Source organism: Carcharodon carcharias, chromosome 22, assembly GCF_017639515.1.
Source record: "Carcharodon carcharias isolate sCarCar2 chromosome 22, sCarCar2.pri, whole genome shotgun sequence".
Lineage (NCBI taxonomy): Eukaryota > Metazoa > Chordata > Chondrichthyes > Lamniformes > Lamnidae > Carcharodon > Carcharodon carcharias.
Genome location: NC_054488.1, coordinates 44719765 through 44739211, shown reverse-complemented (window position 1 = coordinate 44739211; position 19447 = coordinate 44719765).

The window sequence follows — 19447 nt, the reverse complement described above, 5'->3', positions numbered from 1 at the left end:
GGTGTATGTGTGAGGGGGGGCTGGTGGTGTGTGTGTGTGTGTGTGTGTGTGTGCGCGGGGTGTGTGTGTGTGTGTCTGTATGTGAGGGGGGCTGGTGGTGTGTGTGTGTGTGTGGGGGGGGTGTGTGTGTGGGGAGTGTGTGTGTGTGTGTGTGTGTGGGTGTGTGTGGGTGTGTGTGTGTGGTGGGGGTGTATGTGTGTGTGTGTGTTTGTGTGTGCGTGTGTGTGTGTGTGTGTGTGTGTGCGTGTGCGCGCGTGTGTTTGTGTGCGCGTGTGTGTGTCTGTGGGCAGGGGCATTTTATCAGATTATGATACATGTAGACCTTCAATGTTTTAAACTGACAGTCAGCACTTTAACCCACGTGTCTGTTTGTTAACATTTCATAAGGAAATTGCCTGTTTTTGCAATGATTGGAGATTGAAGGCAGGACTGGAGGATGGCCTCTTACATCAGTGTTGATTGGTGAGTCAATGGAATTGAATCTGTGAGAACCTGACAGATATTATTTTCTTCCACTATTGGTTATATCTCAACTTGAGGTGAAACCATTTCTCAATCAGTCAATGCTTTCTGAGAGCTGAAGTAATGTGTACTTATCTAAAGATGAAGGGCTGGATTTTATGCCCCCATCACACCCCACTGGGTGTATTTTTAGTGGCGGGTAGGCTAGCCCACTGCCTTTCAGCCTGCCCCAATCCGTTCCCCATAGTGCTGTGAATGGGTATGGTGCCCGCTAGCCTGCCCATCCTTAGGCCTATTAAAGCCCTTAGCTGCCCAGCTAAGGACCAAATTCTGCCCCCAGCACTATAATACAGTTGGCGGTGGAAGGTGGAGAGTGTGAAGGTTGCTTTTGCACTCACCCTGGTGAAAAAGCGGGAAGGAAAAGGAGTATCTCCTTTGGGGGGTGCACTTGCACATTGGGGGACCCCCCAAGATGGCACACCCCCGCCCCCGGCCTTCAAAGCCCAAACCCCCCAACCCTATCCCACCCTTCCCTCAGGTGCCTGATCCCTCCCCGCCCAAAATTCCTGGATTTAGCTGTGTCTGGTATCAATGCCATCTTCTTTGTGCAAGTCTTGCAGTTCCGGCAATATCCACTACTGCATTCCGGCGCTGCTGGGACTGCAAGATTGGCCAACAGCACTCGAGGACTAGGCTTACTTCAGCTGAGGGGCAGAAGTCCCAATCTGAGCTTGTTAAGGCAGCTTGCAGCATGTTATCGCTGTGGGGCAGCCATTTTTAAAGTTGGTGGTGGGGGGGGGGGGGGGGCGGGGGTGGTGGGTGGTTGGCGATGGGGCGAGCAATACACCCTGCCCCCTGTAAAATTCGCCCCACAGTGTTTATCTGAAGCTGTTATATAACAGCAACTAAACCACGAAAATGCAGCCGTTAAAACTGTTTTAAAAGTGTTTTTTCAAAGGTCCTTTCTGATATATGTTATTACCTTATACAAACGTTTATTTTTTTAAGGAGATAAGAAGGATATTTTACTGGTGTGAATACATTAATTAGGTGTATTTGGGCATTTCTGTCATTGCATATACACATTGGTCAAGTTTGGAAATAAAGTGGAGAATGAGGTTGCAGCGATGATGAATTTTCCCTAATGTAAACAATTTCAATGAGATTCCTATATTTAAAATTTTATAAACATGATATGTGATGTGTGTCATTCATCTGTTTAAGCGTGTGTAGAGCGTTTGGTTTGATTTGTAATTCTGAACGCTGTTTGTTAACATGTTTACAGTGGAGTCACTTTGTGTGGTGCAGTAACCAGAGGGAGAACCCAGCCTGAGTATATTAGGCTAGTCAACTTTCAAGGTGAAAAGTGAGAAGTGATGTTTAAAATCAATATTGCATGTAACAGACTGCAAACTCTCGAATGGAAACAGTCAGTTAAGCCCATCCACAGAGCACAAAATTTTACTCTGCTGTTCTCGAAAGCCACAATATAGTACATGATAACATTTTAAATTGACTGTAGTGTGTAATGATTCCTATTTCTGGCAGAAGAAAATAAAGCACTTTCCGTAGGTTTGAAAGAGCAACACATGCTTGAAATGACCATTAGTGGTAATAGCGAATGAATGCTAAATGTACTGTGTACTGACATTCTTCTGTCTGCTTTAATAATGGGCGTGCTCATTAATTATGTTAAACAGGTAAGCTGCTGTGTTAAGGTAAGAGGAATGTCCTAGGAACACATTAGCGTTTTGTGTTATTATCAGCAAGAGAAATTTCTAGCCTCATCTTCTAATGTTTTAAAAACAGAAAATGTTTGAAATGCTTCAAAGTTGAGCAGCTAATTAAAAAGAGATTTGCTTTTTCTGTCAGTGGGGAAAGCCGGTCAGCTCAGGGAGGAAAAGACAAAATCCTAAGAATGTGTTTGAGTGATGATGAGTGACACTGTCCCTCCTGAAATGGCTTAAGAATAAAAATAATTTATTTCAAACAGTTCAATCGGCATATCCTCCCCCATTCATCCCTTTTCTGCAGGATGGGGCAGATTTGAGCCAGTTTTGTCTTGCAAACACAGAATGCACAGGATTATCACGTGTGTTGCAAAGGGTTTCAGTTTACTAAAGCAACGGTACTTTTGGCTTGAATGGCAGAAACACAACCAGCTCTAAAATTCTGAAACAACGCAACAAATAATTATTAAAAACCCAGAGGGAGGGCTATGACATCAGAACACCTCCCCTTGAAAATAAATCTTTTGTGTCTTCAGCACTTTACTTCAGTAATTCTTAAATTCATCATTGCTTCAAACTTCTTCTGCATGCTTCTAAATTTTTGATGCAATAGAGCAGCAAAAGTTATGGCAAAATCATGTTCTGCTGCACTCTCAGTCTAATTGCTTGTCATCACATGTCACAACACCTATATTTGGGGTTGTCTGTAAGCTGTTAGATTTTTGGGGGATGGTATCAGTGATTTGTGAAGCAGTTAGTCAGCCTTTGCTATTGCTAGATTGACATGAATGTGTAACCCATAAGATGAATTCCCGTGAAGTAAGACATTCTTGCATTTTCTGGTGCTATAAGAGTTTCCACATGACATTCTGAAGCTGAGTCACCTTCAGAATGTATGTTTAAATAAATGGGTCAGAGGGTAAAGTCACCAACTGGGGTGGTATTGACCTGAAGAGACCAGGGAGCCCAAGCTGCTGACTGGGGGGCCTTGTTTGTGGGCCTGCTACAACTGGGAGGAGAAAAGTCAGTCAGGGCTTTGCTTCCTGATCGCTATCCAGAAGCTCTCATTGGACATTGTATCTTTGTGGGCTTTGAGTGATGATAGATAGGATCAGGTGAGGAAAGCTTATCAGGCGATTTGATCTCTTTGATCTAGAATATCAATTCTTCTATCATCCCATGACCATATTTAGTTCTTCCTTAACTGAGTCCGAAGTCCTGACTTCACACACTCATCCTGGTAAACCACTCCAGCTGTTGATAATCTTCAGAATAAAGAAATATTTCCTAATGTCTATCCTAAAATTTTATCCAACAATCCTGAACTGGTGCTTTCTTATCCTGCTGCAATTGTGGATTCAGAAGTATTGTTTTGGTGTACCTTTTCAATTGCATCAAATATTTTATACACAGCAATGGGATCCCCTCTAATATTAATCTTTTTGATCTGAGGAGACTGAATTACTCAAGTTATTCCTCTCAGTTCATTATCTGACACCTGGAATCAACCTCAATGCTCTTGCTTACACTGTCCTCAGGGCCTGGATGACTGTCTTGTGTCACGGCAACCAGAATGTTTTTTATTCTTTCATCGGATGTGCGTGTCACTGGCTAGGCCAGATTTGTTGCCTATCCCTAATTGACCTTGAGAAGGTGGTGGTGAGCTACCTCCTTGAACAACTGCAGTCCATTTATTGCAAGCACACCCACAGTGCTGTTAGGGAGGCAGACCCAGGATTTTGATCCAGTGGCAGTGAAGGAATGGAATATAGTTCCAGGCCAGGATGGTGTGTATCTTGAAGGTGGTGGTGTTCCCATTCATCTGCTGCCCTTGTCCTTCGAGTGGCAGAGGTTACAGTATTGGAAGGCACTATTGAAGGAGCCTTTGTGAGTTGCTGCAGTGCACCTTATATATGGTACACACTATCAGAGCGAGGGCAGAGTTACCACAGAGTCAGGTTCAGTTTCCTGACAAGCCCAAGAATTGTTAACGTTCGCCAACTAAGTCGGACAACTGAAACTTCAGAGATTTTTTTTTGTCCCCCTTTTTTTTTGACGTTTTCCTATGTTCGCCCTCCTGTTAAAGGGAAGTGAGATGGGTTTTCAGTCTGGGAGGGTGCTTGACAGGGGGTTGCACCTGGGACGGTGAATAGCAAATTGGGTCCAATAATGGGTAAACTCAAAATATTGCTCACATCAGAGGTAAAAACATAAGGAGACACATGAAACCCATGCTGGGGCAGAACTTCCCAAAGGGAAGACGAAAACAGTCCAGGGGTGGTTAGCTGACCTCACTGTGTAACAGTTGTGGAAGAGTGAATGTTTAAATTGGTGGATGGGATATCGATCAAATGGTCTGCTTTGTCCTGACTGGTATCGAGCTCCTTGATTGTTGTTGGTGCTGTACTCATCCAGGCAGGTGGAGAGTATTCCACAACACTCCTGACTTGTGCCTTGTAGATGGTGGACTGGCTTTGGGGAGTCAGGTGGTGAGTCACCTCCCTCAGGGTTCCCAGCCTCTGACCTGCTGTTGTAGCCTCAGTATTTATATGGCTGGTCCAGTTCAGTTTCTGATTAATTGTAAACCCCAGGATGTTGATAGTGGGAGATTCAGTGATATTAATGCCAATGAACATTCAAGGGAGATGGTTAGATTCTCTCTTGTTGGAGATGGTCACTGCCTGGCACTTGTGTTAACGCAAATATTATCTGCCACTTATCAGCCCAAGACTAAATGTTGTGCAGGTCTCGCTCTATATTGACACATACTGCTTCAATACCTGAGGAGTTGTGAATGGTGCTGAACGTTGTACAAACATCTGTTCACAGTACTGTACACAGTAGTCTAGGCGTTTCTTGACCTGGGCACTGTACAGCTTCAGTGTGACCCTTAAGACTTTGAACTCACTTGATTTGACAATTTAATCCAAGATCCTAATATGATAGAATGATACAGCTTAGAAGGAGGCCACTTGGCTCATTGTGCCTTTGGCAGATCCTATTTACATTGATAATCCTTGCCCCCACATTGAGTAGGCTTGTTTGTTGTTGGTCAGCTAACCACCCCTGGACTGTTTTCGTCTTCCCTTTGGGAAGTTCTGCCCCAGCATGGGTTTCATGTGTCTCCTTATGTTTTTACCTCTGATATGAGCAATATTTTGAGTTTACCCATTATTGGACCCAATTTGCTATTCACCGTCCCAGGTGCAACCCCCTGTCAAGCACCCTCCCAGACTGAAAACCCATCTCACTTCCCTTTAACAGGAGGGCGAACATAGGAAAACGTCAAAATAAAAGGGGGACAAAAAAAAATCTCTGAAGTTTCAGTTGTCCAACTTAGTTGGCGAACGTTAACAATTCTTGGGCTTGTCAGGAAACTGAACCTGACTCTGTGGTAACTCTGCCCTCACTCTGATAAAATGGTGCTGACTCTGAGGTATGGATCACAGGGTTTGTTTTTCAATCGGCTATCTGTAAACAATCTGGGCGATCATGAGGCTCCATCATCCACATGTAATAGTTTATCAAACAATAAACTTTCACCCAGTTAAATGCAACTGAAGGAAACAAAATATAACTTTTAGAATGCTAAACTTTTAAATATGGGAGATAAGATTCATGGCTGTCTAGGCAATAAAACATTTTCACTCATTGCTCATTCCACTTGCCTCTCTTTCCTCTTTTAAGAAGCTAATTAAAACTGACCTCTTAAGGGCTGGATTTTCCCTGTGGGCTTCTGAACCTCACCCTCAGTCTGAAATGACCACACTGAAGACCGCAAGCAAGTCATTCATTGTTACTTCCCCCGGAGCTGCCCATTATGGCCAAAGGGTGGGCTCGCTCTCCAGTGGAGGATGGTGGGAGGGCTGTCAAAGCTGGAGGGCCCAACAGACGCCTTCCAGTTAGAGGGCAGCGCAGGCTGCCATGAAAGGTAAGTGAACGAGAGGGTGCTTCAAAATGGAAGCGCCCCCGACATCCCCCTCCAACGGGGGCGGGGTGGGGGGGGGGGGGTAGGGATCAGGGCAGCATGCTGCTGCTGCACTGCAGGAAGGATGGGGAGGCCTCCAGACCTGCCTGGAGCACTGGTCCCCAGTCTGCCTTGGGGATGCCACCTCCAGGCAGCTAAACTACCCCTGGCACCTGCAGGAACCTGAAGATGGCAGTCTCTGTTAACGGGTTTTGATAGGCCCTTTATCGTTTTCATTGGCTACCCACCCTGTGCTGGAGGGTATCCCGTCTTTGGCAATATGGGGGCAGAATGGAGCTGGGGAATTGGCATGAAGCCCATGCCCTATTTCTTGGACCCACTCACCTCTGTTCCTGGCCTCGGCAGGGCCTAGAAATAAGGGCCTAAGTGTTTGGTCATGTTTACCCCTTTGGCTTGGTGCCATAATTGTCTTGTTTCGCTCCTCTGAAGCTCCTTGGCACATTTTACTACTTATAGGCGCAATATCAATGTGATTTGTTGCTATCGCCTTGTGTAGCTGAACGTCACTTTGTGATTGAGTCTTTAGCGCAGCGCCCATCAACATCTGTATTAAGTTCCTGCCTATCTGCCTTGCAGTTGATGAGGGGTAACGAAAGGTGGGTTCCCTGCATGTCACATGTAAATGCTGATTTAAAAAGCATGCTGTTGAATGAGGGTGGGCACTTTTTTGTTTCATTTTGAAATTCCACGTGATTAATTTGATATCTCAAATACTTGCATTTTCAGATGGTGAACATAATGTGCTAGGTAGTGAAAAATTGAATTCTACAGGCTATTCCAATAAGTTACATTTCTTCGTGACAACTTGAACAACATCACTAACCTTGAAGGTCCACTTGATACATTTAGCCAGATGTCAGCAGCTGGAAAGAGGAGGAATGGACACTTAAGGGATTCAGTTGGAATGTTTTTTTAAGAAGTAAATTAGTATCTAACAAAGAATGAAGATATTCAGATGACAGATGGAATTTATATTGCATCTGATGTAAATACATCTGAATGCAACTTGGGGCTGACAAGGGATTTTGCTGCAAATAAATATTATCCAACCCTTCGAGTCCTGAATCACCTTTACCCAGATTTTTGAAAACAAGACTTGTGGGCTTTATGAATTTGATTGAATGATCTAAACCTACCAGTTATTTGGAGAGGTAAGGTACTTTTTTGGAGAGGTCAGGTACCCCTTTGGGATTGTTAAGAGAAGACACCGATGTGTGTAAAAAGTCAATAAGGTCTGTGGAACTGTTAAGCTCCCAAGTATTTTAAATCCCCTGCTTTTTACATTTGAAAAAAAAAAGCCTGCAGTTGAAAAAAATCGATGCTTTCAATTTCAATAGATGTTTATTGACATAAAACTGCATGTTATCCTTATAGTATTATTACTGCTTGACTGCTTCCACAACCTAGCATTATCACAATGGGGGAGCCTGTAAGTTCACAGTTTGATTGACAGCTCTAGATGGCCATAAAGAAATGATTTGTCTTTGATGTGGGGCTATGAATACAAATGTTTCTTTTTATAGAGGTTAAGTACTTGAAGGGATTTAAACGTATTGAATGGGTTTTTATCAATGAGAGTGTTTTTTGAAAATGGCGAAGTCTGAAATAAACACTTAGAACTTTATTTTGTTTAGTCTCGACATAGCTCTTGAGGTCTGCCCAAGGTAGATACTGGTGGCATAGAGGATGTAAAGGCAAAGGATGGTGGGTGGGGGGCATGGTTGGCATGAGCTGGCACTAAACTGTCATAGGGGTTATAATGGACCATGAGGATGAGTGGGGGCATCAAGGTTTGGCATGAGTTGGCACTAAGTTGGTATGGGGGTTATAAAGGGCCATGAGGGTGGATAGAGGGCCATAGGTTGAGATGGAGAGTATGAGGGGCCATGAGGGGCAGCAGGTAGGGGGCATAGGTTGGCACAGAGGGAATAAAGGGCTGTGGGGTTGGGTAGAGCAGCATGAGTTGACATGGGTGGACCATGGGCAGTGTGTAGGGGTGAGGGGTTGTGAGGAGTGAAGGCTAGAATGCTTTTTTCGTTTGATTGTTTTTATTACAACTGGAACAAAGTTTTTGGGGTGGCAGGCTCAACTCCAGTTAGCACCCACCACACTGGAAAATCCAGCCATTCAGGGCACTTTCTCTCAAGTCGGGATTCGGGGAATTTCCCAAGTCTGCGTACCCGATGAGGGAGTGAAAGTTTGGGCCCAAATGTTGGATTCTGCATCTGTGGTGCTGTAAACAGGCACAGTTAATGGTAAATCCTCTGGTCCAGCAGCAGGGGGCACCAGCTTAGTTCAGTTCACAACAAGGGAAGCGAACAAAGTGCATTTCAAATCTCCTTCGGCAGCTCAACGTTGAAGTGAGAATGTTTTTAGGCAGTCAAACTTGTCCCAGTGCAGATTCAATGGCAGTGGCAATAATCCAGCTGTGTGTTGGCATATGTAACAGCCTTTAATTTTCTGGATTATAGTGCGGAATGCCACTGAAAGCAAATTTACTTCAAACCTCCAGACAAAGTTTATTTGTGAGTTGATGTTTCGAGTCCTCATGACCCTTCTGTCGAAGGGTCATGAGGACTCGAAACGTCAACTCTTTTCTTCTCCGCCGATGCTGCCAGACCTGCTGAGTTTTTCCAGGTAATTCTGTTTTTGTTTTGGATTTCCAGCATCCGCAGTTTTTTTGTTTTTATCTAAAGTTTATTTGTACCCTGATGATAGTTACTTTCCAGAACCACAGCAAAATGTAGAAGCTTAATCTAACTGCCAGTGGTCTCCAGTGTCGCTCAGATCTTTCTGTAGTCTGCTTCCTTTTCAGGTCTTTTCCCTTCCGTATTCTCCTGAGGGCACTTCCCCCATACTAGAGGGCCAAGGATGCCATGACAACTCCTCATGTGGGACAGCAGACCGTGAATGTTAGCCAACTAACCTACCGGGGAAAGTACCGTAGTGAAGTTCGCCATTTCCTCAGTTGATGTACATGTATGACACATGATGCAGCAGGAACATGGGGACCAGATTTCCAAAAATCTAAACAGGGACACTTTGCAAAGTTTTGGGAAGGCAGGGCTCCACCACTAATGGCAGGAGTCTGGGGGAGGGGCAGTTGAAGGTAGGAGATCATGTGAGTACATCGCCGGGACTATGTCCACCCAGAGTTGGCCAGCCTATTAAGACACCCAATTATTGAAGACAGTGTTACGAACCACAGGCTTTTGTTTCAATGACATTCCTGCCTCATTTTCTTGACACCGCTGAATCGAGGCTCCGATTGTCACAAGATCCCAGCCAGAATCCTCTTTTCTGCTCTAACCTGACCGTACAAAGCACAAGGGCAAAACCAAGCTCCATTTAAAAACCTGGTATATTTATGTTTGCACATTGGGTTCTAACAATGGACATTTTCGGCCAGAAGCTGGATTTTAAACTAGCAAACGTACATCAAGAGTGGGAAGTTTTGTTTGCACCCAGAACCTCAAGGAGGAAACCACGCGATCTCTTGATGAGAAGTTTGGTTGAACATCCCATGGCTCAGCCAAACTTGCCTGCCATCTTCCTCAGTGCTGATTGGTGGTTTACCGGTTGGCGCTGCCTGACTACCTCACCAAGTGCAAGCTTGGCAGACACTGCTCTCAGTCTTCTGTCGTCACCCAGAGGCTGATTCCCTCCTGGCTCTGGAGGCTGGAGAGAATTTCTGTGCATGCGAGAGTATCTCAGCGCAGCCTCTTAAACATCGGCGAATGGCCGGCACTCTGTTTCCCAGGGCGCAGTGCAGCACAAAGGGTATTTTTAGGGTTTTCCTGAGAGTAAACAGAACGTGAGGGGCAGGGTTAAAGGGGAGGGGACTCGAGGGAGCTGAAAACCAGGAAATTGGAGAAAACCATCGGGACACCCGGGTGTTTAGTGACAAACAGGGACTGTCCTGGCAAAACTGGGATGTCTGGTCACCTAGCACAACAGCAAATCAGGACTCAAGACCCTTGTAAGGTTTTCCCAGTTGTAACCCATGAGCATTTATCTTAGACTAATAGCAGTACCCTCAGTTATCTCAATAAATCTCTAATCTTTCTGGTCTGTGAATGGCTCGGTACCACATCCTGCGGTGGGTTTACTTAGTGAGTCATCGGGCAACTTGCTAACATGGCCTGCTACAAATATCACTTATAGAAATTCAATGATTATCTGGTCATTACTTAATTGAAATTTGTGGGAGCTTGCTGTGTGCAAATTGACCGCCTATTTCCTACATTACAATGCAACTACGCTTTAAAAGTACTTTGTCTTGAAAGCACTTTGGGACATTCTGAGATTGTGAAAGGTGCTATATAAATATAAATTCGTTCTTTCTTTGATGGGCCGCATGCGTGAAGGGTAGGTTGAAAAAGGCAGCTTGCCATAGAGCTGAGAGCAAGCAATTCTTTCCACTGAGTAATGGAATGAAAACAAGCTGGTAACTGTTCACCACAGTGCAGCGATACATCTTTCTACATTCTGAGTCATGTCGTATCATTTTGATTCAGACTTGAGACTGCACAGCCTGGAGCTTCTTGCTGCTGCAGGATAGGGTGTGAGGGGGTTAAAGAATCTCTGATACTGCGCCAGGGGAGTAGTGGGAGGAGACCTTGTGCCTGGTCCAGCACATGTTGTTGCTCCTAGCCGCGCTGTTGGGCGGAAGTGCATGCGTGGGTTTGCAGGCTGCACTGCTAATCCTCAAGGTCAGGTGTAACAAGCAGTGGAGGAGAGCTGAGGAAAGGAAGAGAAGAGCATAGCACCTCGTCCTTAAAAAAAAATGTGGTTGTTTACAGCTTGGGTTAAATCGCCTACAAACGCAGCAACGCTGACTCTTTAGTACAATACTCTTTAGTACAATACTCTTTAGTACTCTTAGATGTGCACATTTCTCAACAGGCAGGTGGTCCAACAAAACAATAGTGAGCATTTTACACCTTCAAGATGAGTGTACAAAGCCACTGCTGTAGTGCGATTCAGTACCTCAGAAAGTCAGGGCTCAGAAGACAGGTTGCAGTATTTTGTGAATGTTTACCATCATGTTTTGTGTGAAGTATATTTACAGTTATTGCCCGCTCTCATCCTATACTGAGAATAACTTAAGATGAAAGTACAGCTGACCTATGGATCCTGCTCTCCACTATCAGGAGCTTGATCTGCGGTCATTAAACGATATGGGATTGTTAACCACCTAGTGGAAACCCGAACCTTGGAGTCAAATGGTCGTCATTAGTTTACAGGAATGCTGTAATAAAAGTGACAGTCGTTTATTGAAAAGCAGAATATACTGCAGATGCTGGAAATCTGAAATGAAAACAGAAAATACTGGAAACACTCAGCAGGCTATGGTCGCATCTGTGGAGAGCAAGGGTTAATGTTTCAGTTCGATGCCCTTACAGGCAATAATTAACGTGTGTAACGAAGAGAGTGTGACAAGCATGATTCAGGATCTTGACTGAAAGATTCTATATTATCAGAAAGGGTTAAAAGGAGCAAGATGTTTCTTCCCTTAAAGCTTTCCTGCCGCGTCTGTGATCTGTCCTGAGCTGCACTCCTCCTTCTTTCTGCTCCACCCTCAGCAGCAGCTTGGTATTCCCCTTTTTTGGTTGTACTGGGTGCTGTTGTTTCTTACCCAGTGTTTGCAGTTAGTAAAATGTGCAGATGCTCAGAGGCCTCAGGCTGCCTTTATATGGAAATGTGAGCTACTCCGACCCAGAGACTGGTGGAAAATAAAAGGAGGAAGTAGCAACGAGTTCTGTGTTGCTAAGGTCACCCACAAAACAGAACAAATCCTTTCTGGACAAAAGTAGCCTCTGGAGCTTTGTGGCAAGCACACAGCATTTTATAAGGATTCACCTTTCAGGAGTTTACATTGTTTTGCATCGTGTTTTGCATCATTTCCCGCAAATGTTTAAAAACCTGTCTCAGCCCATTAACCTGTTAAGAAAGGCTTCAGATGCTCCGTGAGGTCACAGCCCTCAACCCTCAGCCCATAGGCTAATCCGACACCTGCAGTTCTGTAATGAGTTGATAGGAGGATCAAACAGGAAATGTATTCACGTAAATTGCTGTTAATTCTTAAAAAGGCAGTGTCTGTAAATTTATTGATGTGCTCTTGGCTCTTCCTTTGCTTCTGGGGGTTTATGCCATGCCACTGGTCAGAGGAAGCTTTGGAGCTGGCATTCTGTGGACTTAGTTGATGTATCTGCCACCCCATGAAGCTGCACCATTTTTGGAAAATGTGAACTACCAGCGAAAGCTGTAGACAGTCCCCCCCACCACCACCACCATCACCACCCCCCCCCCTCCATTCCTCAAATTACTGATTCCGTCCCGGAGCATACTCAGGATTTTAGAATGGGTCACGTAGGAACTAAATTCTGGTCATCTGCCTGTCCTCTGCGCTTTGCCCCATCTGAACCCCAATGAGAAGGTGCCAGCACATCCAAGGCAGTTGAAGCCTTTTGGGGATTGAGCCAGCCCCAATCGCCATCTTATTTGTCAGCTGGCCTACTTGGCTTTTGCAGCTAGTTCAATTAGCCAATTCCCCCTTGCTCCCTGGAACTGTGGTGCTGTGGGGTTATGGACTGAAAGGTTAGGTGAAGAGGCCAGTCGGGAGCAGATGGGCTGAATGGCCTATTTCTGTTCTGTAATCTCACTGTTAATTCCCTGGCGTGCGGATGAGTCAATTCATTTGACTGCACGGATGAGTAGTCCACTGTCCTCTAAGATCCACCGACATTTATGGTGTCAGCTCCTGTGGTGAAATGTGGGTCCTGCTGCCTAAGAGAGAGTGATGCCAAGGCTATGGGTCGATAGGAGGTCGTTGAAATGAGAACGTAAGAAAGGGTCAGCAATACAGACCCTTCACTCTGCTCTCCCATCCAATAAGGTCATGGTCGACCTTTTACCACAACTCCACTTTCACACCATATCCCCATATCCTTTAAGGCATCCAAAAAGATGATTGAGAGAGTTGGGAGAGTGAGGCCCTGAAGAACAGGCTTCACTCTAAGTTTAGAAGGCTGGCCCCAGGCACTCCCTTGGTTTTGGTGGATACAGTGCAAGAGGCCAGAAACTCGAAAGTATAAGACAACAACAAAGAGTCAGGGATTGACAGTGATCAGCGCATGTACAGCGATCTTTGTTTAGAACATTAAAGGAGCCCTCATGGATAATGTGTTTAGCAAACCTTTTCCCATTTATTTATGAACATGAGGTAGTGACATCAATCACACTGAAACTCATCACTGCACTGACAGGAGATGTGATCGCTAAGACAACAGATGGTTCTGAACCTTCTCCCTCTCCAACAAAGGTAAATTTAACTTAATGAAGGCAGTTCCCCTTTAAGCAATGTGCAGTAATTCACCTGAACCATACTTGCTTTGAATAGATAGCGTCAGTAAATTTGAAGGTGGATGAAGCCGGAGCACATTCTGCAATCTGTTCAAGCTTCCAAAACACAGTGGAGTGATTTTTTTTTTCCCCCTCTTAACACAGACGGAAGATTCTGGAAGGCCTCCGGTGCCTATGGAACTCCAGCCCTGCATGGATCAACACCTTCAGGAGAAGGGGGAAAGGGTGGCAGTGGCTGGGTTGGGGGGAAACAGTTGGACGAAACCTAAATGAAACAAAACAACTTCTTGCACCTAATAGGCAGAGCGTGATTGACTCTGAGTTACCACGGGGACCGAAAGGGGCTTGTGTTTTTGCTCTTCTCTTCAGTCATCAAAACAGCTTGAGGTCACAAAGACAAGTGGCCTTTCCAAGGACAGGCTGCAGTCTTTCTGTGCTTTTCATGTTCCTGTTGTTTTCCAAGTCCTTGAGGTTGAATATTATCAAGAGCAGGCTTGTCCCTTCCTCTCATCAGACGTTGATTTGAGTGGCTGGTTGTTTATGGAAGGTTATCTTGCCATGGGCCAATCAGTGATGGTATTTTTCGAACAATTTTCTCTGGCTGCTTTCTGGGGTACACAGGAAAGCTTTACCCCTCTGCCCCCTGTCCCCAACCAAGGTACCTTGCCAAAGCGGCTATTATTTGTGACGATGAACATCATTTGGGACTGAGGAGGGCGTGACAGCTGTGCCTGCCCTTACCTGGCATCCATATTTGTCCGTTTCTGACAAGAGTTACTGCACGGTGACCAAGACTAGAAATCCTGCCTGCCTGACTACCTTCCTAATGGAGGATATCAAAGCCAATAGTCACTGGAGTCCCCCAAAGCCAGCCCAGGTCACCACAGGTCAGGATTTCAACCTGTGACTTTTCTGTTCTGCAGGACTCACCCCTCACCGGTTAAACCCATCGGTGTAGGTTTTCACTGGAGTTGCTTCCATCAGGTGAGATGCAGGTGGAATGAGCTCACTGCCTGTTCAATGGGAGTGATCCGAGACCTAGACCATTTTCACCGTTGGGCCTTATTAGCTCCTCATGCGTCTTGAGCTTGTTTGCTAATCAGTGTGGGCAGAGAATAAAGCCAGTGTGGGCATGGTACAGCCAGTGTGGGCAGAGACAACCAGTGTAGGCATGGCACAGCCAGTGCAGCAGAGAGCACAGCCAGTGTGGGCAGAGACAACCAGTGTGGGCATGGCACAACCAGTGTGGGCATGGCACAACCAGTGTGGGCAGAGACAACCAGTGTAGGTATGGCACAGCCAGTGTGGGCAGAGACAACCAGTGTAGGCATGGCACAGCCAGTGTGGGCAGAGACAACCAGTGTAGGCATGGCACAGCCAGTGTGGGCAGAGACAACCAGTGTAGGCATGGCACAGCCAGTGCAGCAGAGAGCACAGCCAGTGTGGGTGAGAGGACGGCCAGTGTGGGTGGAACACAGCCAGTGTAGTAGAATGCAGCCAATCCAGGCAGAGCACAGTTAATGTGGGGGGAGCACAGCCAGTGTGGGCAGAACACAGCCAGTGTGGGCAGAACACAGCCCGTGTGGGTAGAGCATGGCCAGTGCGAGTAAATTAAAGGGTGGGTGGGCCGGCTATTCTCGTGTTGGGCAGCAGAAGGCTGGGCCTTGGTGGGGTGGGGGAAGAGGAATTAATATTCTTCCTGGCCCCCAAAAAACAGTTTGTAAGTGTTTATCTCCCACTCTTTTAAAGTGACAGTGCTTTTCAGGGCCTTCAGTTAGGCTGCTCAACTGTGGGTGGAGTGTGTGCAATGCATATGTCTGCACAGTTGCATTGAGGTCCTGTTGCTGTCTTAGTGCCGCTGATTTGAGGGTCGAGTGAGGTTTCCAGTGGGTGACTGGCTCACCCATTCACATCCTCATCAAACTGGCAAAGACCCAGGCATGTAAGGGAGTGGGATGGTGAGCCCTACACTGCTATTTTCATTTCAGTGCTGCCCCATTATAATCAGCCCCACTGAGCCAGCATTTGGCATAGGTGTATTTTGTTGTAAAAAGCAGTTTGATTTCACTCATTCCTTTCCCCTTTCGCTGTCAAGGCCACTGTTGTCAGTGGGGGTTGAATCAGTCTGCAATTAAATGACACACACATTTTTTAACTTCCAAAAATAGTCAAATGTGAACTTGAATCGTTGCCTCTGAGAAGTGTACATTGTTGCAGGAACAGCATCTCTGATGGGTTCCAGTTCTTATCTTACTAATCTGTTTATGTTGAGGCAGAAAGTTTTGCCTTTTTGTTTTCCTGAGGTTGAACATTAAACTCCCCCCCTCCCCAGCCCATACCAGCCCAACTCACCCTCATCTTGAAGTGATGACACCTGCCAATCGTTTGGCTGCTGTATTTTCTGGGAAATGGGCATATTCAAGGAATGGGCAGAGAATTAGGCCACATCCAGGGAAAAGAGCATATGCAAGGAAATAGGTATTCTGAATATATTTGAACAAAGCTGAGTATGTAAGTAAGAATAAACGGTCCTAGATTAAATATGGAACCTTCTAACTTCTTTACCCAGAGAGTGGTTGGAATGTGGGACTTGTTACCACGTGGTGTAGCTGAGATGAGCTGAATCAATGGGTTTAAAGGGAAGCTGGATAAGAGAGAAGAATATGCCGATAGGGTAGATGAAGTAGGGTGGGGGAAGGTTTGCATGGACAATAAACATTGGCATAGACAAAACAAAAAGAGAGTTACCTGGAAAAACTCAGCAGGTCTGGCAGCATTGGCGGAGAAGAAAAGAAACTCTTTTCTTCTCTGCCGATGCTGCCAGACCTGCTGAGTTTTTCCAGGTAATTCTGTTTTTGTTTTGGATTTCCAGCATCTGCAGTTTTTTGTTTTTATCTATTGGCACAGACAAGTTTGTTTCTGTGCTGTAACTGCTGCACGATTTGATGTAAAATCCAGGAAAATTCCTGTCCTCCTGTGTTGGGGAGTTTTAAAACTTTCAGTTCATGGAACTGAGGCAAACATTAATATTACACTGCTGAAAAAAGAGACATGTTGAAGCTTCCTGTCTTGCACTCATCAGGACACTGTGCAAGAATACCAATATAAGGGGAAAAGCAACAATTTGCACTGTATGTGAAGAAAGTGATGATTGGTTGGCAAGTGGACTCTGATTGGTAGAGGCGTCGCCATGGAAAATGCACCATGGCAACACCTCTACCAATCAGAGACCGCTTGTCAACCAATCAGCACTCTCTTCACATACAGTATAAATTGTTGTCTTCTCCCCTTATATTTGTATTCTTGTGAGGTGTCCTGATGAGTGCAAGATTAAAAGTTTTGACATGTCTCTTAGTGGTGACCATGACTGAATGGTGTGCCAACTATCACAGCTAGTATAATTATAAAGACCATCAGTAAAATAATGCAGACATGTAGAAAGGAGAAGAGAAAGTGCAAATAGAGGGAGTGAGATGAAGAGATATGAACGAGACCCAAGTGGGACACGTAGAGAAACATTAAAATGAAGCGGAAAAGAAAAATGAAGAAACTGTAGATGGAACAGAAATGAAATAATGGAAGTGAAATACAGTGGGGATCTGTCGGTCAAGGGAAGTGATAAAGAATGGGCCCGCCAAAGGTCCACTTCTGCTCTGACCCACATGTTAACCTGATGCTCCTGGACCCTACCCACAACCCAGACACTCACTGGGAATAGCGGGTCGAACTCAGGTTGTTAACATCTGTCAGCACCTTGGCATTTCATTGGTTGGATAAGCAGCCTAAAAAGCTCATGCTGCAGCCAATGAAATTGCTTTAACAGAAGTTTGCATCTAGCTCCAAAACACTAGGTGAATATTAACTTGGTGTCATAACTGTAACAGTCACAGCGGACTCTCACTGGGAGCTGCTGGCTGTGAACTGAAGGAAAGTGAAATGTTTTGAGGCAGTCACTATGGTTAGGGTTGGCTTAGTGTAAGAGACCTGAACACAAAAATCTAGGTTGACACTCCAGCGCAGAACTGAGGGAATGCTGCTATCGGTTAATTGTGTCGTCTTTTGATTGAGATATGAAACCAAAGCATTGTCTGCTCTCTCAACTGGATGTAAACGATCGCACAGCACTATTTTGAAGAAGAGCAGGGGAGTTATCCTCAATGTCATTGCCGTTATTTATCCTTCTTCTAAAACATCCGGTCACGATCACATTGCTGTTTGTGGGAGCTTGCTGTGCACAGTTTGGCTGCCATGTTTCCTATGTTACGACAGGGATCACACAGCATAAGTACATCATTGGATGTGAAGCACTTAGGACATTCTGAGGAATTGTGAAAGCTGCTCGATAAACGATAGATCTTACTTTTTCTTTTACCAGATTAAAGAGTATTTTTTAACAAAAAGGCCTATTAAAATAAAATGGGAGAGCCTTTTTATAAGGAAAATTCAAACATACAGCTTTCTGTTGGACCATGAGTACACCACAGACTTGACCCTATAAAAAGAAAGGAGAATTGAAACTGTTTAGAGATATAATAGTATTGTCTCCTGTGGAGATCTTTAGGGGATGTTATTCAGTAATGAGTGACCTAAGGAGGGCATGAACACTGCCTTGATTCTTAATCAGTTTCCATTAAGGAAAATGATCCAGTGTTGACAGGTGAGGGCAAAGTTTAGCTTCAAAAACTCCTTGAACTCCTCGTACTCCTATATTTTCAATTATAGATCGCAATGTTCCTCAATAATCACAATTTCAACCCTAGAAAGAAAAATTACTGAATAAACGAAAACGTTAAACTCTCCCCTCATGGCTTTGTTGGTGAAAGCATTGTGCTCAGTTAGCTGTACACAGCCGAGAGGTTTGGCTGTGGGGGATGAAAAGTCAGTCAGGTTCCTCACTCCAGCTTGCAATCTTCTGCTGCAAAACTTGCATATCTGGGCAGTGGCCTCCATTGTGAAGCTTGGCACAGTTGAATAGACCACTACCCTGCTGCATCTTCTACTTTTTCTTTGTCTGCAAAGGTTTTTTGTTTAGTACTTCTTCCAATCCTCCGCTATATGCTGCAATGTGACCAGTTGCCTTCATGGGTTCACAGGGTCCGCTGCAAGATGACCCCTCCTTGATTCTCCCATCTCCACACAGGCACATCCCCTCTAGTTGGGTTGTATGAAATTAGGCACTTGCCTGTTGCTGATGTAAACCCAGGCAGCATGTTGCCATGGCAAGGAGCCGAGTCACCGTTACCACCTTAAAACGAGGAAAATTTCAGCCCAATGTCATTCATGAAACGCTTTTCTGTGAGTGCAATAGGCCAAAATAAAATCAATATCTGACTCATAGCAAGGCAGTTTTGAGTGTTTGATCCATCACTTGGGCTATTTTCTTTCAACAGATTCAATTTGTATGTCTTGTCACTCAAGGAGATTTCAGAGCTGATTCCTTGTTTACTGCCAAATCCCCTTCACAATGACTAAAGACAGGAAGGAATTGAAAGTGCCTCTGCTCTGACAGAGAGCATTTTAATTAAAGGCAATCCACTTAATTCCAAATATTGACTCCATTTCCAGTTTTCAAAATACATCACAGAATTTCAACCAATATTAAACATTGCAACATCAAGATAGATTTTCACCTGAATTGCTACAAATCAAAGCTCGTATTTACTTCCATTAAAGGGAAGGAATTTGCAGAATTGTGCATGATTGTAACAACCAGAAACTCTCATTAATTGCTGAGATTTATCTTTAAAAGTTCAAGGAGCAGTTGAAAAACAAAAATCTAAGCAGATAATGAGAATGCTGCCCAAACTTTCAGGCCTGCTGTACAATTAATAATGGTCGCCTTCCTCCATCTGCGTAAAATGATGGACATGCCGCAGATTAAATCTGTTGAGGATGGGGTAAC